Below are 6,744 nucleotides of genomic sequence, written 5' to 3'. Positions count from 1 at the left end.
TCCCCTGAGTCCTGGCTTCATGGGCTTGTTCATCCACAAAGACAGGCCAGTGACCCGTCCCTGCAGTGTCTGAAATGACCGTGACACAGTCCCACGGGCGTGCGTCCTCACAGTCTGGGGGCCACACGTCCAGAGCCGGTGCCAGTGGGGAGTCTCCTTCTGACGCCCCTTCTCCAGGCTTGCAGGGGGTTGCTATCCCACTGTGAGCTCCCAGGGCCTCTGTGGGGTGCGGGTGGGTGGGTAGAGAGACAGAGATGGAGACGGAGAGAGGGAGAAAGGGGAGAGGGAGGGAAGCGGAGAGCACTCTGGTGTCTCTTCTCATGAGGACATCAATCCTGTCTTATGGGGGCCCCCCACTTAGGAGCTCCTTTAACCTTGGTAGCCCCTTATATGCCCCACTCCCAAATACGGTCATACTGGCACTTAGGGCTCCAGCCAGTGACTCTGGGGCGCACAATTCAGGTCATAGCAGCCCCTGAGCAGGAGCTTCTGAACGTTTCAGGAGCCTTCAGCAAGTCCTGGTATCCACACCCACGGCTCTGGAGACTTTCTGGCCACAAAGCCCCAACTACTCTGGGGGTGGGGGTGCCAGATGAACGGAGACACGTTCTGCCCTCTGGGATGTCCCAATCTCGAGGTAGATCACACACACAGGGGGTCATAACCAGGAGGAAAGCTACACACTGGCAGGAAAACACAGTTCTCCTAGGATAGGCCAATTATGACCCAGATCACAAATTCTGGCTTGTTTCTTGCTTTGTTTTGAAGACACGCGTCTCCTGTAACATCAGGAAGCCCCTGCCGCTGAGAACAGAGCAGAGCCTCTGCATTCAGGATCAGAGAACGTTCCTCGGGGGAGGTGGCATGCCCTGCCGGACCACACGGGATCCTGTTCCTGAGATGAGTGGGAACGAAGGCAAAGCCCACAGGCCGCATGCGACGGCACAGAGGGCAGAACTCATGGGGACAGGCAGTCACGGGCCATGAGGCTGGGGTGTAGGCTGCAAGCTCCCAGGGCCCGCGGATGCCCACAGAGCCTCAGCACGCACATGCAGCCCGGGTGGGGACTCCGCCTCGGTGGGCTCTGACTTGGAACCACCGCCGAGGATGTGCTCCTTTGGCACCGAACATAGGCTCTGGAGAGGTGAGCACATTAGCGCCTCTGGAACGTTGGGGTTTGTAAGATTCATGGTCCATTGAGTGCAAGCTACCGTCAGGAATTTGAGCTGCATGATCTCTGAGCACCAGCTACGCGATGGGCCGTATAAGGGGCTACGGCTTTGCCCCCCGGATCTCGAACTTATTCAGGAACTCGATTAGGAGGCAAGACAGCTGGTGCAGGAATTGATGCCGCCGAGACGTGTGTGCGGTCAGAATGCAGAGGACTCGTTACCACCGCGGACTCAGGGCAGTTTTCATCTTTGTTTCCAATGATGCGCTGGATTTTGACAGAGAGACAAAAACACAAATCATTTAAAAGGAATTGTAGCTTGGCTGATTATAAGCTACTGGTAACTCTTTATAAATATGTGGTTTGTGTTAACAAGCCTATCTGATTATTGTCCCTACCTTGGGAAGCGAGCTCTGTCCACGTTTCTCAAAGTGTAACGTGGTCTATGATACAGCTATTGCTGCGTTCAGACTCTTGAAATAGAAACAGGAAGAGAGGAAATTATGAATTAGTTAATGGCCTGCTTAAGATTTTTTCAACAGAAACGTATTTCTTAACTTAAAAGGTAAGTCCGTGTTTATTTTCTCAAAGATATGTTAAATTAGTAAGAAAAACATTAGAAATTGAATTTAACTTTCAATTTTCACTTGGAAAATTGTTATCAATTTAAACAATGATGAAAATCATCAATAAACATATAAATATAAACATTGTATGGTCTTGGTGCGCTAGCAAAGTGGCTCTGTGCTTGGGCATTAGATAAATTATCTAAGGAAAATCTGATTTAAGAAAGGAGATCTAAAATACCCCCCCAACAAATTAGCAGCACATCTCATCCCAGATTAAAGATTTTATTTTACATTTAAAAATAGTACCCTTTTCAAATTATAAATGTAATAAATAGACATTATGGAGAATTCGGAAAAATAACGTCTTAAGCCAAAGTAAAATTGCCTGCCAATTCCACATTCTCCCCTCCAGTTTAGGGGAGAAAAACCACAGTACTCTGTGGATTTTGTTTCGATCTTTTCTCTGTGCAACAGAATGGGGATAATACAGCATATTGGTGACTCTGAAGGCAAGGCATACCCTAAAACCCACAGGAGAACATTGTCATAAGCGCAGAGACGTGGGTCATTGTGCACACATGGGGGGTGAAGCCTCTGTTATTCACACGTGTCCAGCTTGCTGTTTTCCCTTAACATTGTCATAAACATTTTCCAAGGTCAGTCAGTATTCTTCAAAACATGTTTGTCTAAATGGCTGTGTAGTTTTCCATCAGAGGAAAAAAAACCCCACAATTAATTTCTCCCTTCTCTTTTTCTTGAACGTTTGGGGCCTACTATTTCATGGTTATTAATAATACTACAACAAATACCCTTATATCTACAACTTTGCTCATTCTTGATTTTTCCGTAGGCTCCGAGAACCAGAATAAATGGGTCATAACATTTGAAATTGTTAAGCCTCCTGGGAAGTATTGGCAAAACTCCTTCCGGAAAAGTTATCTAAAGTTATATTCTTCCACTGGTGTTGGAGAGTGTCCAGTTTCACAGATCCTGTCCAGAGAAGATGCTTATCAAAACATAATAAAAAAGAAATAAATACAACTTTTTCATTGACAAAACTGATTTCTCGTATTTTGAGATAGACTTTGAATTCTAGAGAAGTGTAATATTATTTGACGTTTGTTATATACTTTTAAAGAATTGCCAATTAATGCCCTTCCCCATTTTTCTCATGGGTTTATCTGTTACTGATTTTTGAAATAATCAAAATCATTAGATGAATTAATGCTTTGAAATGCGAATGTTTCCTTCTAATTTTTCATTTGCTTTTAACTTCATTGGTTAAAATTTTGACGTCTACACATTTACCATTTTAAGTATAAAATCTGTAACTGTTTTGCTTGTGGGTTATTTCTTTGCTTTTTCCTGTTAAAAAGATAGGCTTTTTCCATCAAAAGATCACATAAATACCCACTCACATTTTGTTTCTTTATATCTGACTTCTCTAGTTATTACATATAAATATAATATTTGATATATTATTGTAATAATATTTATACTTTATGATAATTATATATAACATTATCATGTAGTATACAGTAATTATGTAACACATTTATGTATAATTTTTCATAGTTATTAATAAAATGATGTTCTTTCTTAGTTGGTCTTTGAGTAACTAATTTGAGTAGTGAAATTGAGTCACACAGGGTTTTGGAGGAATATAGTTCAGGACTCGCACTAACTATTAATGTTAATGTAACTAGCACGAGCATATTGAAAGTTAAGTGCCTGCAAATATTTTGCAAACATAATTCTTCCTTTAAAGGTTTCCATTTTAGCCACTGGACTGGATCTCTTCAAGGCGGGAAGTAATTAGATGGATCTCTGCACTTACAAATTGACATTCCACAGAAGATCTGGAATTGCCGAGGTCTCGATGAGGTTGGCTGCTGAGTAGTATAGTCAGCCCACCGTGGCCATAGCTGTGGCTGAAGGCGACCCTCAGCTCCATGGGACCGGGCGATGCAGGAGGTTATCTGAAAAATTCACCCCAAATCATCCTTTGTTTTTAAGGAAGACAAGGGTTTTTTTCTTTCCTCTTTCTTGTGGAAGCCCAAAGTTTTGACTTGTTTGCCCTTTAGGTCCAAGGATAAGCAGTGGGCTTTGCTGGGGACACTGTGTGGGGTTGACTCTACTAACTATTTACCACGGTTACCTGCTGGGGAGTTGGGAAGTTAGCTGATGGCGTCTGATCACATGAACCATGACCTATTCTGAAATTAAATTAAAATTAATATTTTTAAATATTCAGAGATGAAACATTAAAAACACTGATTAGAATAATTTCAAATCAGTGGCTGGTGGGAAAGCTAAAAGGTCAAAATCCATGAGGAGGCTCTGTTCTGTCCCAGGGGCTGGAAATTAGGAGGAAGGTAAACCATGCTCACTGCAAAACACATGCTGGTTTCACGAGATGCTGCTTGAAAATGGAAAGCAAGAACAGAGTGTTAGGGAGAAAAGCATATTCATTTAAAAATGATTATGATGTCATAGAGAACTATCAAGAGAGTAATTTGGTAGAATTCCCAGCTCAGGACTGATTTGAAAATATTCTCCATTTTCATAATCTTTGAGTAGTTAAAGAAGCTGATTTTCATTATCAGATTTTATGTAAATCTCCAGTCTTATTGGATTTAACTCTTATTTTCCATCAACTATTTTATTTTTTTTTTTTAAGATTTTACTTATCTATTGGGGGGGCGGAGAGAGATGGTGTGAGCGCACAAGCAGGGGGAGAGGCAGAGGGAGGGGAGAAGCAGACGCCACTGATCAGGGGACCTGATGATGGATGATGCCGATGTGGGGCTCGATCCCAGGACCCTGAGATCATGACCTGAGCTGAAGGCAGACGCTCGACCTACTGAGCCACCCAGGCACGGTAACTTTATTTTCAAAATCAGAAAGCTCCCTTTTCTGACCCAGCACTAGCATTAAAAAGTACTGACTATCTGAATTGTTCTCTTCATTATGCTTCCAAAGGAAATGTACATTAGAGATTTAAATGAATTATTTTTTTTAAAGGGGCAAAAATTCCCTGGCATATAAAAAGTAAACATAGGTGAAATTACTATTTGGTACAGTAGCTTTTATTTGATTTGAATCAGAACATTCTGGGGCATCCTTCTGAATTTACAAAATGTGTCCAAACATGAGCTTTTTGAAAGACGGACTCTTCACCCCTCAGGCAACACTGGCTCTGGGCCTTGGAGAGAGAATAGTGCAGTGAATTAATTGCTGTCCATTCCCTTCCGTCGCAGAGCAGGTTTTAGCTCTCTCCCCGCTGAGAGCGGGGGTCATGAAGCTAGAACCTCCCATATCACCGGGTCTTACACAGTTCACAGTGGTCTGAAGACCCTCCCCTCTTTCCCTCCTAAGTCCTTCCTTCCTTCCAGCTGGTGCTTGCTGAGCACCTGCCGGGCACTGGGGCACCTCTGAGGATTCAAGACTCAGTTTCTACCTTCAAGGAACTTACCACTCGGTGGGGGAGCTGATGAGTAAAGCAGAGAATATAACTCACGTGACCGTCTAGGCTACGCCAGGACCCATTCCGCAACTGAGAAAACCCTCTTGGTTAATTCACTCACGTGTGTGTGCTTGCATTCACTTAGTGAGGATTTCAGAGGGTGTGACAGATGCCATTTTGCAAAGACAGCCACACCTGTCTATTTCGCTCCTGTCACTCTTCCTGGAACTTATCATGAATGGCATTCCTCCCCCTGGGGATGGGGTCAGTGTTTCCTCCCTTTGAGCCCCTGTGGGATCTCGTTACTTGCTGACCAGGGAATTTTGGTGTAAGTGAGGCTCTGTAACTTTGGAGGCTCAGTCAGCAAAGGAGAAAGCTGCTGCCTGGCTCTCGCTCTCTGTCAGGATCCTCTCCCTGGGAACCTGGCTGCCACGTGGTGAGGAAGCCCTGGCCTCATGAAGAGGCCACGTGTGGGTGCTCAGGCCGATGGACCAGCTGGGCTCCCAGCTGACACCAGCGTCCACTGGTAGACGTGTGGGTGAAAGAGCCTTCAGATGATTGCAGCCCCAGACATCACGGAGCAGGGACAGACATCCCGCCACGCCCCCTCTGTATTCCCGACCCACAGCCACAAGAGAGACGGTAGCCATCACTGTGGGTTTTAAGCCACTGCATTGTGGGCTGATCTGCTGTGCAGGAATACGGCACTGGTGTGAAGGAGCTACATGATCTTCTACAGAGTCTGTCTTCTGGAAGCTTCGACTTTAGTCGTAGGTAGAAGAAACACTTGTGAAACACGGGATAAGTAGAGGACTCACTTAAAAACGAATAAATCAGAAAACACTGCCATATGTGTTCAAAGGAGTGGCTCAAAGCCAGCTCATTTTTGGGAAGGATGTAGTTTCAAGCGTAACTTTGGAGTACTGGGAACTCACTTCGAGGACAAATGAATCTGATTAGCCCTTGATATATATAAATATAAATCAGAGCTTCCAGAGAATCACAGCCCTTGTTAGCCACAGTGAGCACCAGGGAAGGGAGCTAATACTCAGCGATGATGGTGCTTCACACGCATTCACTCATTTAATTCTCACAACTATCCCATTTTACTGATGAAGGAAACCGAAGTTGATAAGGATTCGTTCATTTTCACCAGGTTACACAGCTAATAACCGAGCTAGTGTTGTAATCCAGGTCTGACTGACATAGAAAGTTTTTTGGTTTTTTCAAATGTGAAGTGATACATTGGATGCTCGGGCTATGAAAGGTGTTGGGAGCTGGATGAGTGCAGTGCTCCAGGCCAGTGGTTCTCAAAATGCGGCCCGGGGTTCCCTGGGGAACCCCGCTCAGGGGTCTTCAAGATCAAAACTGTTTTCATAATCATACTGTTGTAAATGTAAAGCTGAATACAAACAATATTCGTAGCAAAACCGTGCACGTCTTTGTGACCACGCTGACACGCGCAGTGACGGTGCCTCTGCTGAGTGCTAGCACAAATTGAGGAGAAGCTCCGACAGTGCAAGTGGTCACTGGATTCC

At 44.4% G+C, this 6,744-nt stretch overlaps 1 long non-coding RNA gene across 1 annotated transcript; it reads right to left on the bottom strand.

Moving 5' to 3' along the window:
- Nucleotides 1-749: 749 nt before the first annotated feature.
- On the bottom strand, nucleotides 750-4,150 carry LOC141372938 (uncharacterized). Its single transcript, XR_012378469.1, has 3 exons — nucleotides 3,578-4,150; nucleotides 1,570-1,644; nucleotides 750-1,438 (listed from the first exon to the last, which is right to left on the bottom strand). It is a non-coding gene; the product is annotated as an uncharacterized lncRNA (long non-coding RNA).
- Nucleotides 4,151-6,744: the final 2,594 nt, after the last annotated feature.

This window comes from Callorhinus ursinus, unplaced genomic scaffold (genome assembly GCF_003265705.2).
Source record: "Callorhinus ursinus isolate GAN/ISIS: 27379988/994484 unplaced genomic scaffold, GSC_fseal_2.0 scaffold6, whole genome shotgun sequence".
In the NCBI taxonomy this organism is placed as follows: domain Eukaryota; kingdom Metazoa; phylum Chordata; class Mammalia; order Carnivora; family Otariidae; genus Callorhinus; species Callorhinus ursinus.
Note: the sequence above shows the minus strand (reverse complement) of the source record. Positions and strands in the feature narration are given on the sequence as shown.